This window comes from Diabrotica undecimpunctata, chromosome 4, assembly GCF_040954645.1.
Source record: "Diabrotica undecimpunctata isolate CICGRU chromosome 4, icDiaUnde3, whole genome shotgun sequence".
In the NCBI taxonomy this organism is placed as follows: domain Eukaryota; kingdom Metazoa; phylum Arthropoda; class Insecta; order Coleoptera; family Chrysomelidae; genus Diabrotica; species Diabrotica undecimpunctata.
Window position 1 is genome coordinate 42499115 of NC_092806.1, and position 15506 is coordinate 42514620.

The 15506-nt window shown below is 33.2% G+C and overlaps 2 non-coding genes across 2 annotated transcripts; one reads left to right on the forward strand and one right to left on the reverse strand.

The window, feature by feature from the left end:
- The first annotated feature begins 11834 nt into the window (after positions 1-11834).
- Positions 11835-11906, forward strand: TRNAH-GUG (transfer RNA histidin (anticodon GUG)). The gene has a single exon. It is a non-coding gene; the product is annotated as a tRNA-His (tRNA).
- A 3235-nt stretch (positions 11907-15141) lies between these two features.
- On the reverse strand, positions 15142-15213 carry TRNAH-GUG (transfer RNA histidin (anticodon GUG)). Its single transcript has one exon. It is a non-coding gene; the product is annotated as a tRNA-His (tRNA).
- Between the last annotated feature and the right edge of the window lie 293 nt (positions 15214-15506).

Below are 15506 nucleotides of genomic sequence, written 5' to 3' on the forward strand. Positions count from 1 at the left end.
ATGCATTGAATTCAAGTTCGGTCCTGGATTAATATTATCTTGAACATGACGAGTAGGTTGTGAATCTAATTTTATTTTTTTCCTTTGTAAAAACTTTCGTACATTTTTCACCATTTCTTCTGAATCTGACGAATCTGATTCTTCTTCTGAACTACACAGGTACTCACTATCAGAAGCTTCAAATGGTTCACCATCATCATCGAAAAGTTCTCCAAAATGTATTGCAATGTTTTGCAATTCACGCTCTGTCAGAGGTTTAGAACGTTGAGACATCTAAAATTACAGAATATATTGTAAAAATATTGTATTTTAAACATTACTTAATACATACAGCAATTTATTCTTTTAATTTATTGAAATGAAGAACAATCAACAAGAACAATACATAATGCCCATTCATTTATTTATGCTAGGTTATGTTTACTGCGATGGACCAACGGCGCACAGAAGCATTAGTACGGTTCACTGGGCCGCGTTGTCCTGATGAGACCAACACATTTGTTATATGGCAGCTCATCGGCGCACTTAAAAAAAGGAATGGTAGGCTCACGGAGGCATTGGTTTAGAAAATATAGTCGGCAGCGAATGTCTTAAAGGATCTAGAATTTTTTTCCTGTATCCTAACACTGGCGTTTAAGTTAGACATTGTCATTCTCATTATTCGGATAAGTTTTTCTGGTAAACAAAACTCACGCCTTGATTGGTATAGTACTGTTATTGAATATATTGAATATGTGTCCAATTACTAATTTTTCTGGAGTAAATCTGGCCTGGTATTTTTCAGCTATGCCCACTCTATGTCCTTTCGTAAATAATTTTTGCTAGTATTTTGTAAGCAGTTGTTAACAGGGTTATACCTCTGTAGTTGACACACTGAAGCTGGTCGCCTTTTTTATGTAACGGGTATATCACGCCCTAAGACCATTCAAACAGCATTGTTACATTTTGACAGACAAGAAGTAAAAGTTTATGCAGTGTTTGTAGCAGGGCGTCGTAACCATTCTTGTAGAGCTCACTGCAAATTTGATCAGTTCCTGGTGATTTATTATTTTTAAGCGTTTTTAATGGTTTGGGCAACCCCTTCAGTGGTAGGTGGTCTTTCGTTTGGTTTAAATAGATTTCAATCAATTAGACCTCTTAGGGTGATGCTTCTTCGATATGATGGCCATTAAATTTTGCACCCCAAAATTTAACCCATCTGTTCAAGATTGAGGCCGCATCACTTGAATATTTCTTTCTTAATTCTTACAGCTTCTTATTCTTGGGTTAAACTCTTTACACATTTTGTTGAGATTTCTGTAAGCCTTTCGAGTTTCGTTTTAATTTCTTAGCCATGGACAAGATTGTTGCCTGTTATTAAACTCTGGGCATCTTTTTAGATTTATCAAAGGCTTTTGATATTTTAAACCACTTAATTTCACTGTAAAAATTGGTAAGACCCAGTGGTATTAGGGGACCGGCTTATCATTGAATAAAGTAAGTTAAAAATGATCATAATATGCAATCCACCTCACAATTTGTAAATCTTGTGGGGCTTGCCTTTTCTCTCAAAATATTGTGTTCAGCGTGTCTTCCTTGTTTACTAACAATTTCATTGGCATTTAATATGTATTCATTGATTTTCGATATAAAAGTAGCTAAACTTGTACCTAATTATATAAACATAAACACATAATTCTATTGGAATCCGTCGACCACATTCCGTCTGATCAGAAGGTATAAATAGGCCTGCACTTGTTTATAATAAATTAATAAGTTAAGCATTTAAGAAGTTAATTGTTAATTGTATTCAAAGCGTTTATTTATAGTTGACAAGTATATTGTATTATATTTTTAAAAATAAAGTGTTTGAAAACGAAAGTTTCCACGAAAATAAATTTAATTGGCGAAGTCAGTAGGATTCCTGAAGGTTGAAGCAGATTCCTGAGGGCTACTTATAAGAACTTTCAAATTTTAATCATCTATTTACAAATATGCATTCTTATTCGCATAATCCTAATGTTAACAAACCCAGTCATTCGAAGCAAACATTTCCTATCCAACCTAGAAATATTTAGTCAAAATCATTTCACAAAAAATATTTTACGAACGAACAAGTGTTCTGTAAGCCAAAACATGTTTTAATCCAAAAAATGCTCCAAAAAATACATATCAACCAGATCCAATCGAGAATGCCTTCTGCTAAAGAAAAATTTCAATTTCGACAAAGGGCTGCTCCTAATTTTCAAGTAGAAGAACTTTACAATCTATCAGATGACGAAATTGAAAATAATCCATGTTCATGTTCCTATTCTCAAAATTATCGTTTTTCGAAAAATTACGAATACGAATCTCAGGAACCACATCAGTCAAATTTTCCCGAGCGTACTCAGCAAAATCCAAACGATTAGGAAAACAAATCGATCTGAATAATATGGTCCCTAATTCACTGGCATATATTCAAATAAATTCCCCAACTCCTATAAAATTATTAATAGACACAGGATGTCACTCATCTCTTCTCAGACCTTATATTGCAGAAAAATATTTTCCCGAAAAAACTATACGTCATACTACTTCTATAATTACTTGTGCAGGATCAAGAGAAGCACAATTTAAAGCCAAAATTTCCCTTTCAGAAGAATACAAATTATTAGATTGCCTAGATTTTGTACTATTCTATTTTCGTAATTATTTTGATGGAATTATCGGGAAGAGATTTAAGAAAATTATATTTTAATCTAACAAACCCGCAATGATAAATTAACATTATCAACTTCAACTTCAATAACATTATCTTAGTCATTATTATTATGCTTAGTCAACATTATCTAAATCTGTGTCCGTTTCTTCGTCGCATATTTTAATGTAATCCACTTCACTCTCATTTATTGATTTCCCGTCTTTATCTGCACCAAAGTTACATTATATATCACTTATTTCTTCAATTATTGCTGCTAATTCCTCTTGAGTCACTGACCTAATTCGACTCACTTTTACTTTCATATTTTCCTAAATTATAATAAAATAAATTTGTAAAAATAATAAAAAAATATTTATAACGAACATACCTTTCTAAAATTAATCCAAAAACAAAAAATAATGTTTTTCATATTTTGACACCTTGCGAAAATGACTTTTTCGAAATTATACAGTCTCCTAACTATTTTCATTTCCTGTTTTGTAATTATATATTAATTTCTGTGAGAATTAAAAACATAAAACCTTTCCCAATAAGGAAACGTAAGTTCTTCCTTTGTGTAGGTAATTCTAAACGATAATCAAACATCCCTAAGTAGCCAAATGGCAAATATTGATAGTTCAATTAAGAACCTTCCTTAAGTGCCCCAGTTTTTCAACAACAAACACAAATAGATCCAAAAAGTGGTTGTGTGATAGTTTAGGATGGGAATATGTCAATTTTGTTTGGTTTTTAAGACTAGTTCTCTACCCTCTATGATTGACGGGAGCGTCAAACGTATTTATTAGTATATTTTATGGTGTAAAGTAAAATAATTGTGGTCAATATTAATTAGTATACGTTAAGTAACTGTAGGTGGTGTCTATATCGTATTATGTAATTTTTTCAGCTTATTTGAACAAAGATAACAAAAAATATTTAACAATAGAATGAAAACTTTTGTCAAAAAAGTATTTATTATCGTTATTTTATCTCTCTGTAGCTTCACAACTCTTCGTTGTTCTTCGCTGCCTGCATGACCTGCCTCCGCCTACTTACCAGTATTTAAAACGTCTTTACAAATGTTCGATTTGTTTTGATATGATCAGGTTTTCTGAGCCTTTGATCTGGTGTCTAATCATTGTTCTGTATATTTGGATTTTTGATGATCTCGACAGCATATTACTTTGGCTTTAAGATGTCTTGAAATGCATAGTAGCTTCTGTAACTGTTCTGTATTCATGTCTGTGTGGCGCTGGATGTCGTTATCTATAATTTAAGAATAATTGTATTATCGATTATATTATATCTCCATTCATCAGAGCCGATGATGCCACTGAACCTAAAAATCATACAAACAAGCTGAATTTTACTGAGAATGTCAATTTTGGGATCTCAAAAAAGATGCAATTTTTTTTAAATCGAATCGCGAATACGCGAATCAATTTCAAAATAATTAAAAAAAAAAAAAATAAATTGTATCAACTCGGCGGTAAAACTTCGATATCTTGTGATCAGAGTGTCCCATGGACAAAAATTAAAATGCTTTTTTGAAGTGAAGAATGCAGCTTTCGTATGCCGTTTTTGTATTTTGCCCCAAATGAAGTCAGTTTTTATAAAGGCGTTAATTAATAAAAGTTCTACGATTTCTGCAATTTTTTATGATATTTATGAGATCAATAAAAATTATCACTTTTATTGACCGTTCACTATAAAATTTTCAACGCTAGGGCCTAACATTCTAAACCTATAGCATGAAATTTCAGTTTAAAGTTTTAGCAATAAATCTGAGGTATTTGAAACATGCCTAAATAACGCTGAAGTCAACTTCACATTACAAACCTGCTTATCGTAGTCGAGGACATCCTACAACAAGGTGATCGACAACATCATGAGGATCCAGCACAACTGGGTTCAGGCTGCTTAAGACGAATTTTTACCGTCGAGTTGATACAAATTTTACTTAAAATCGATTTCGCGCGAGTAACACATTCAACATCGCCGGTCGCTTCAAGCGTTATTTCGGAGAAAGCGGTTCATTCTACATAAAAAGTAGTAAAAAAAATTTTTTTCAAAATTATTTCAGCTCCATTTTTATTTAAACATTTTTTTCTACGTTGTACAGATTCTTGGTAAATCTATTTTCCCTCGAGGGGGATTAATACTGATCTTAAGAGTCTTCCTGGTTGAACCGCGTTGGTTATCATTGCGCCGAGCTTTCGACATCCTCTTTGGTGTCTTCTTCAGGGCTTCCGAGGTCTCAGTCTCCTGAGTCCCCAGACACTACTACACTGAGCACTAACCAATACATTACTGCCACTAAGAACAGAGGACGGTTCATTTATACCGTCGATGGTGACGTGGTATAGGTAGAGGTTGGCGTGAAAGTTAGCGTGGGATTGGGCGGAGATTGGTGCGGGGGTTGGCGCTTACATTTATTTGGCGCTTTGACGGTAGGGATTTGATTCGCGAGTGGAGCGGACGATATTTCCTTTATAAGAGGTCTCCATGTCGAAGGTAACCGTATGCCGTCGTCTCTTTTATTGAGACAATTTGGCCTTTTTCCAATTTCTACGGCTTCTCGGATAACTCTTGGTTTATACCAGCGGATATGACTATGGTTCTGGAGTTTTCAAAGTCAATTTTGTAACCTGTATGAAGATGGTGTTGACCTAGAGCTGAAAATGAATCGGAATTGCGGTGGAACAGAATTGGGATGTTCATAAATCTTATTTTAGATTCTACGATTTGTTTGGCTTATATAGGAGCGGGGACAGTCTGCACAAGAAATTTTATCCCAAAGACAACATTCCAAATTTACAACGCGTTTTAGAAGAAAGAAAAAAGAAAAAACAGAACAATGTGACTGCATTCAATGTGTGAAAAAGACTTCTCCAAGGTGCATTTTTGTTAGTTCTACAATACTGTAATTCAACTAAGTGCTGACGGGCTCTCCGTATGCCCCGGCGGACGATTCTACGAATGTACAGTACGGTATACATGTGAAATGTATTAAATATAATAAGCCGTGTGAATAATCAGAACAGACTATTCGTACCATGCGTAACGGCTTTTAATCTTAATCCGTCATTCGTTTTTCGCATCTATTGCAGGTTTGGCTGCACTAATCGACGGAGGGACCACGCACATTTTTTATATCGAAAAATCTTTAAAATTTTTACTTCGATCCAATTGTTAAGTATAATTAGCTGTAATATTGTGTTCTGTCTCACAATTGAATCAAACCTACATTTCTAACACTTCGACTTTTATTTTAATGTTTGTTTTTTGAACGATTTCCAGATTGGAAACTGAAACCTGGTTTGTTCTAATTAATACATACTCTTCCCATTTGCATAAGAGGCTACATGTTTAATAAATATGGGCCTATAGAAGAATGTTACAAATTTCATTAGTTGCCAAAATAATGTCTTCCTTTTCTGTCGAGTGCCTTTCCTCTCATCTGTTCTTTCCAATATCTGTCAAATATTTCTGCACAACGCAACGTTCAGATATGCTAGCATCACCTGACCCACCCATCTTAGGTGGTTTATCTGGATGTTTTTAACGATGTCGATGCCTCATCAATAAGTCTATAAAGTTAAAAATTATATTGGAAAAATACTTTTCTTTCTATTATTCGTACCAGCTCCTCATTTCGTGGCGCAATTTTCTATGTTTTCGATCTGTAAGTGACCACTGGGTGTATTATCGTTGTATAAAATTTGAAAATTGTTCCTCGTGGCGCACTTAGTTGAATGCTTAGACCAAAGTAGCAGCGGTTGTCCACGCATCTTTGCTTTATTTTTCTCTGGATTTATTATTTTTGCATTCCACCAGTAACCCTAAGTAGCCGAATTTTTCTACCCTTTTCTACCCTTTTGGTAGTTTTTAAATATTTGTCATCTACACACATGACAAACTGCCATAAGTTATTTAAATATTTTTTTTTTAAATGAATTCACAATGCTTATTGCCTCCTATATGAATTATTTTCTTTATTGTAAATGAATAAGACATGTAATAAAAAGTGCATAATGGCAATATTATAAATGGCTTCGTGGCAGTTCTTGATAATCAGACCTGAATGCTCAAAGAATCGCTCTACCCAAACCTTATTTACATTTTAATCTTTCCAGTTGAATACTGTCAATTTGTTATGTTCGTAATAAAATGTAGTTGGCATCTTTAACAGAATTAAATCATTGATATCACAGAAATCGCGCAAAAAATGCAGACAAACATTAAGAACGCATTACTGGATGTCACATTTGGACACTTTGTAGGGAGTACATTAATTGCATGATTCGAGATAGTCATACAGACTATCACCGTCACAATTACCTTTGATAAGTGAAAGATTACGTCAGAATTTGTTATGGCAATAACAGTAGGGGAATGTGGAGCAATAAAATATTGTTACATGAATATAACGTTTATTGCGTTAAAGAACTAATTGATCCAAACAAAAATATAACGTAGTATAAAACTTAAATTTTTGCCAAAAATTTTTACTAGAATTAAAGCCTCGAAAACAAAATAAAAACTAAAAAATGTTTGGTTTTTCGGTTTTACAAAAAAACTCTTTAAATTTGACTAATACTTTTCCCATATATTTTGAGGGTTTTTTTTATAAATTGGTCACCTGATATGGTCAACGTAGTTAATAATAATAATCGACTTAAGTCTAATCAATGAATCGTTAACGATTTTGTAAACCGTATTCATTTTACAAATTCGAAATCGTCAATAGAACCACGTGTAAGCCAAACAGGGTCGTACTGATGTACGACCTATGTATCATATGATTAGTGTAAGAATTTCTTGAAATTTAATCATTATATCACAATTAAACTAAACTTTTAAAAATAACACGACCAGTAAATAACTTAATAATAACTATAACATAAATGTAACACAATATATTAACTTAAAAATCAACACGATACAATTTGAATTTAAAATGCTGGCAAGTTTGGATCTGTAACATGAAAATCTGTCTGACTTAAGGTAATAAATTATATTTAATAGCCTCTTGACGAATGAGAAGGCGAATATCAACACGTGCTCATGTTTACTGATGGGAATTTGGTAAACGAATGTACTTTAGTAGCAGCGTTTCCATGAATTAATAAAATTAATTAACTTCATAATTAATAAAATAATATATTTTGCAGCCAAGTTTAATAATTTTAGAAATAAAAAGTCTCTAAATGGATTAAAAATCAGGCAGCAAACATATTGCCAAACTCTTTGAAACTTATAAATGGAGAAAACTTAAAAATCATAGCTAAACTGTTTAACACCATCTATAATGGTAAATATCTGTACCATCCGTGAATAAGTGGATAAGTCAAATTTTCGTAAAAACAAGATATCTCAATCTTAAAATAGTTCTCTTTTAATTTTGTTAGGTGAATAAATGAGTAATTTAATTTTGCAAGAGTTTTCTTGATAGGAGCCCGTGACTATTTGGATTTGACGATTGATTTGGTATTAGAACCGGTATATCGACTTGTCTAATATAAAGAGTTTTAAATATTTGTTTGAAATAATGTATCTTGACTTGACCATCCGTGTATATAATATTCAGTCAGTGAATAACTAGATATGTAGAAACACCCACTTGGACACGTTACATTTTGCTTTATTTTTTCTTGGTATCTTCAATTACCTGTTTATCAGCATAACAAAATAGTAGGGGGTTTTACATTTGAATTGGGAGTAACTAGATATTCAAGACTAGTCCGTCAGTTTTAGTTTTAAGTTTATGCAGTTAACATGCGAGCCGGTATTTTAACGACTATTAGGTATTTGCATTTAAAAAATTCTAAACAGGATACTTGTTCTAAATGTGATATTTTTGAAACAAAATTAAAAGTTCTTGAGGAAGAAGAGAAGAAATTGAGACAAGAGAGGTATAAACACGATCAGCTCGTAGACCATGCTTACAAGGCAAAACAGGTGGATAGGGATGTTGCGTATTCAGACACTAAAAAAAGAGCATACACTTTTGATCTCTACCAGTGCCTTCCAACCTCCTTTTTAACAGCGAACACTGTCTTTTATAAGCGACAAATGTGGACATTAAACCTTACCGTTCACGATTTAGCAACAAATACAGTTACATGTTTCATGTTGCATGTGGGACGAATCAACTGCTGGAAGAGGTGACAATCAGATAGCTTCTTGAATTTACCGTCTTTTATCGGAACATCATGATATGGAAGAGGTAACTTTCTACTCAGGTACTTGCGGAGGCCAAATAAGAACCAGAAAGTCGCTTTCATGTTCACTTTCGCTTTTACAAAACTACCAAATCTTAGAGTTATAAATCACAAGTTTTTGGTCAGTGAGCATACTTACATGGAGTGTGATACGGATCATGCTCTTATAGAGAAAGAAACGAAGAGCACACATATTAAGATCAATCACCCTAATGACTGGTATCAGCTGGTAAGATCCAGCAAAAGAAAGAAACCATTCAAAGTATTGGTAATGAAACAAGAAGAATTCTTGGATTTCAGCAGTCTACGAAAAGGAGCATTAATCGTTAAAAAAGTTAACACCGATAGAGAAAAGTTTCTATGGCAGCAAGTGCAGTGGTTCCAATATAATAGTAATATTCTAGCCGGCTAAATATAAACATAGTTTAGACGTCTTTAATCCTTTTAAATCTGTAAATTTTAGAAGAAGAGGAAAGCACATTGTACCACGCACATTGCCCCATACCACAGACAAGCTTCTGCCAATTAATAAGACGAAAAAGAAAGACCTACTTGATCTTTTGCCGATTATCGATGAAGTTTTTCATAATTTTTACCAAAATTTGCCCACTACAGATATGCAAGACTTGGACATAGATTTGAGATACAGTTTGATTTGAAATATGTAGTTTGATGCAGATAATCAGTAGTTTTTTAGTTTCATTTTCCAATTAAAATTGATGAATTTTGTGTCCTGGAATTTATGTAGAGTAAGTACAATAAGTCGGTAACTCAATAAGAACACAGAAATTTGGCGTGAATAAGTGGGTAAGTTAGATTTTTTAAGCGTAAGTGATATACTCACAGCTCATAATCATGTACGTCATTCGTTACATGATTACCCACCAATTTCTACGAAAATTAAATTAAACTTAAATTATTTATTCTTCAAAACTATTAAAATGTTTAAAATGGCCATACTGAAAAGTTTATATTTTTGATTTATCGATTTATTCACAGATGGTAGAGATATATTCTCCAAGATTGGCTTACATCTAGATGTATCCTTATTCCTAATAAACCAAATGTAAAAGTTTGGTTTCTTAGTTTCTCAGAGTGTTTCTGACAGCACATACGCATCGAGGAAGTGAAAAGCAAGAAGTGGTTGGAATATGTAATTTGAAGAATTACACAAATTAAATATGGATGAGAAACATTATACATTCAAGACTACACGAAGGTAGGTATAGTAAAGGAACAGCACAAAAACGGTGGCTAGACAACATCAAAGAAAAGGCGAAAGAAACATTCATCAAATACCAAAAAAACATAGAATAGTGAAGAACTCGTAGGAGGCCTTTATACAGCAATGGATGTAGACAGGCTGAAGAAGAAGAAGAAGAAGAAGAAGAAGAAGAGGAAGAAGAAGAAGCAGAAGAAGAAGAATGCAGTGTGGTTCAATGTTAACGTTTAAAAATGTGTGCATAATCGGTAAATAAGATATTAATTATATTATAAGCAATGTTTATAATTTCATAAAAATGGGACATCTTCCGGTTTCCGTTGATAATAACGTCGAAAACACAACTACTATAACAGGTGTAAGTAAATATATAAAATTTAATGTGAATTAAAAAATGGAGTTCTTAAAACCCCAAACGACACTGCAGGAGATAAAAAAAGTTAAATTTACTGAACATATTTATAGTTATAAAAAGAGATACCAATACTTGCCAAAGTTTTGGATATAGTCAATGAAGATTTGTTCATCTAAAATGGGACAGGCAAAACTGTGGAAAGCTCTAAGAGCATTAAAGTTCAAGTGGGCAAAACATGATAGAAAATCAACTTTTATTAATACTGAGGAAATTGTTTGTTCTCGACGGAGATACCTCAAAACCATTTTTAAATTATGAGCAGAATGTAAGCCAATATTTTATTTGAATGAACCTTAGATGAATGAGGATTACACAGTGGGTGTAAATGTGGAAGGACACAAATAATGACTTATCAAGTAAAGATAGTGATTCGGAGATTATCGTGTTTCCTTATGTTCGCGGGGATACTGAACACACTGAATTGTGAAAGTACAGCTAAAAGTAAAAGCGTTGGTTTGGTGAGTTCAGGTTTTGATCTGCATTATACGATTGAATTGTTTTTAAATTTTAATAAGTAAGTTTATTAAAAAAAAAGCGTAAATTCAAGAACTTCTCAACACCATTTACAAAAAAAATCATTATTAGATATGTTTACAAACATTATGTTAGTATTTACAACAAATTTTTATTTATTTACAAAATTTACAACTATTTTTAAAGCATTTTTACATTGTAGTCAACAAATATTTTTTCATACGAAATATAAAAACAGTGTGATAAATTCATTTATCCTTATATTTTCAGGGTTTAAAATTGTTACAAAAAAAATTAATAGTTCATACCAACACCGCAGAATTTTCCTAAAAGTACGGCCGTTAGAGTCTTAAAAGGTAAAATAAGAATCGACCATTCTTAATGAGGGTCAGCTATTACAATATTTTCTCAATGTCGGTGTCACGAGTAATAGTCTTAAATTCACAACATTTTAACGGTAGACTCTATTAAAATAAATATATGTTTTGTCTTGTTTGAGCCGCGCATGCTGTATATTTCCTTAATATTTTGATTTATTACTCTATCGCAATTGCGAAAGATTATAATATTTACAAAAAATTTTAAAACAATATCATTCGGAATAAATAATTACATGATTCACAAAAATGAACTCCCTAACTAATTCACGTAGCAATGAGAAAAATTTATGTGGACGTGAACTTTCACGTCGCATAAGATATGATTATATCTATTCAGAACAATTTGTACCGTCTATTGACCACACCTATATTTTAGATATTATGTTTTAGCAATTGAAAGTAGAGCACTGAAAGTAAACAAATTTTATAATATTTTTCGCTATTAGAATCTCAAATAGCCGTGATCGTCTAGTGGTTAGGACCCCACGTTGTGGCCGTGGTAACCCAGGTTCGAATCCTGGTCACGGCATGAGATTTTTTGAATATTTTCATTTTTAATAATATCTAAAACCTTTTTTAATAAAGAAAACAATTTTGGAAATTAATAGAATATAAAATGAAAAAGTTCTAACCAAGAGTTTCCCCTTTTTCTTCGCAGTTGTAACACTATACACATTTCGAACATCCATGACTGCAGTGATATAGTTAAATACTCCTCTGCTTTAGTATATTTTACATTTTCTGTACTGCAACCCGTTCATGGCGTTTATGCTAAAGAAATATGTTAAAACAGCTGATTATTCAGTATATTGCTGACGAAGATCATTGCCAAAATGTTTCTCAACGAAACATTTTAAAAAGCGTGTATAGTCTTTTTAATTTCCATTAGTATTCAATACTCATCATCACCAAAGGGTTATAACATACCAAAGTGAAAGATGATCAGTTCCCAAATGGCAAGAACCAATGACATAACTAGTAGATGCAATCGTCTTAAGAACACTAAGTCTCCAGGAATTGACGGCAATCCTGTTAAACTTTTTAAAACGAAAACCAAACGCCAAAATGAATGGTTCTCTGGATTTATCTGCCCACTACAGAGAAGAAGCAATAATATTACAGCCATCGCTGTATATGCGTGGAAGAAATCTCCCGGTGGACCAAAAAGTGGCTTTAGAAAATTACACAAAAGTCATTTACACATTATATTAGATAGACGTCTTATAAAAAATATAACAAAAAACTATATAATCCATATTAATATATTTCATACTTGTAAATTTTAAATTAACAAATGAGGATGTAATAAGATATAAACTAAATAAATGAAGATGTATATGAAGATACTATACTATATAAGTAGATGTATTTGAACGCCACATTACTGGCACCACTTTAACTAGCGATAGCGATACTGAGTAAAGTAGTCTGCAATGTGCAAATATAAAGCAATTTTTTTAAGACAGGTTCGACAGAAAGAGGCAATGTCGTTGTTTCTTTTCATTACAGCACAGAGCACTGAAGAAGATAGACAATAGGAGATATTGATTTATACAACAGCGAATCTATCTTAAATCATTTGTTAAAAATTATGGTATACGCTAATGACTAACTGCACCAACCGCAAAAAAAAAGTTTGTCTCTTCCTAAACTAACGGAGAAAATATGGATCCCACAATAAACGAAGAGAAAACCAAAATAATAATGTTTTCGAACTGATGTATTATAATTGACATAACTGATCTATAACTGAGGTTCTTAACAAATAACTAATAAAAGGGAAACTCCCATGGGTGTCTGTATACCGTAGTTTGAAAAACTTACGGTCTTCTAGTGTAAAATGGTACCTATATATTTAAAAATTATTTTTATAAAAAGGTGAAAGGATAGTTGGCAAATGAAAGCAGCCACTTAGTAAGGTGTGATATAGTATGGATTGAATATCAAATATAAAGGGTGTTTCTTTAGAGTTATAGAAAAGTTAAAAAATAAAAGATAAAGTTCTTAAAAAGGTCGTTTGTTGATATTATAAAGGATGGCCTAATAATACTAATAAGAATATGGTTGTTTCTACAGAAATATGTGTCTACAAAAAGAATATACCTATGTATCACAAAAAATTCTATAAAGTTAAAGATGAACTGCATGTCAAATGTCAAAGGTAAAAAAAGGGCTGTAAAAAAATGTATTGAATATGAATTATATGAATTACATAGCAGACACAGGCAATAGTGTTACTTCATTTATATGAGAGTCTTAACACAATTGTGATGTGTTAACTGATCACACCAAGACTCCGTTCGGCTCGCGGAGATAAGAATACGGCCGAGGCCAGAAAGCCCTGCCTGTCGTAAGAGGCGACTAATGGGTAAGAATCGAGAGGTGGAGAGCCGTCGCTTGAGGTATCGGGTGTGTAGAAACGCACTCGGGGCGCTTAGGCGTCACGGTCACCGGTCTACACTCCTAGTATCCGAGACGAGACTCTCGTGGGACCATTCTACTCTCATTTCAAGAGAACCAGGTGAGATTGAACGAGCTGAGCCCGTACGCACCTCTTTTGGCCCACACCAACATTAGGGGCGCAGTGTCTCGGCACGTACCCACCTGGAGATTTAAGAGTAGTAGAGGAGAGATCCTCGGTGGCGACCTGTCTACGTGCGAGGTGGAAATTCCTTTGCCTGCGTCACCTGTCCGCCCTTGGGTGGGATTAACGGATGGGTGTGTGTAATCGCAACACAGGTACTACGGGGAGGGTGAAGCCCCGCGATGCTTTATGCATCGCGGCACCCTCATTTTGGTGTCGGACTCGTAGGGGCAGTGGAGGCACTTGCGGTCGTATGCCGAAAGTCTAGGTAGACCAGGGTCCTGCCAATTTTATAATTGGAGGGGCACAAACCATAGCCATAATTACACCGAGAATATGACAGAGGCTGATCCTTCCACTAATGTTGTGACTCATACTTCTGATACCTAAGCTGTTTATGTGACAAGGTCTGTTTGCATTAACGAACAAACCATTTTAAAAGATTGTGTGTTGGTAAAATGGAGGATGTTGTATGCGGTATTACATAATATGTTTATCATAGGTACAACCTTGTATAGGTAACCTTGTATAGATAGGTAGTATGGTTACCACATTATTGTGAGTTGGCAACAACTGACAAGATACAGACTCAAGTGCATGGGCTTGTCACTTTATGTTGAGAGAAGAATTTTATACTAGTAATCAGATTTATTAAAATCAATTAATGCTATAATATTAATATAAGTTGTTATTAATAAATATATAATATTGTTTATCACGACAACGTATATCTCTCATATATAACAGGGTAGATATATTGTTTTAAAAAATCTACTACAAAATTATTGAGATGTTTATTGTTCTGTATAAAGACTTGTAATAATCTGCCATAAAAACGGTGCTATTTATATTATATGTACATTTTTAAATCGGGCATAGTTAGTTTTGCTGATGTTTAAGGATTTCTATTCAGATTCCACACACACAAATGACTTAACACCGTGTTAATCAGTTTATGTATAATATAAGTCCCCACCAAAAGTTACAAAAACTATAAAATGGTATTATCTTATATTCTTCAAATTTATATTTAAAACCAAACGGACCATTGTAAACAAGTTGGGTCATATATTGTATTCTTGTGGTAGTAATTATGGTAGTGACTAATCTACCAACCTCCGAAAGTTTTATTTTAAAACGGAGTTTAAAAAAACCTAAAAATAATTTCTAAAAAATCTCATGCCGTGACCAGGATTCGAACCTGGGTTACCACGGCCACAACGTGGGGTCCTAACCACTAGACGATCACGGCTATTTGAGATTGTGCAAACTATTATAAATAAATAATGCTTAAAAATTTTTCTCTGGCCTACTGTCAATTTCTTACGATAATATCAGGTACGCGAATAATTGTCACGATCTAGTGAGTTTTAATTACTTTTTCACTGAACCGAAATAGTTTATGTAGTGAAAACGTTTCAAGGACATTTTCGTGTCGCGTTTTATGCTGTTCTGAGTATCTCTCTAATATAAATTTTGGAAACTTTTACCTAATTACAATAAAATTATATATAAACAAATCATCAAATCGTTAGTAGAACTAAT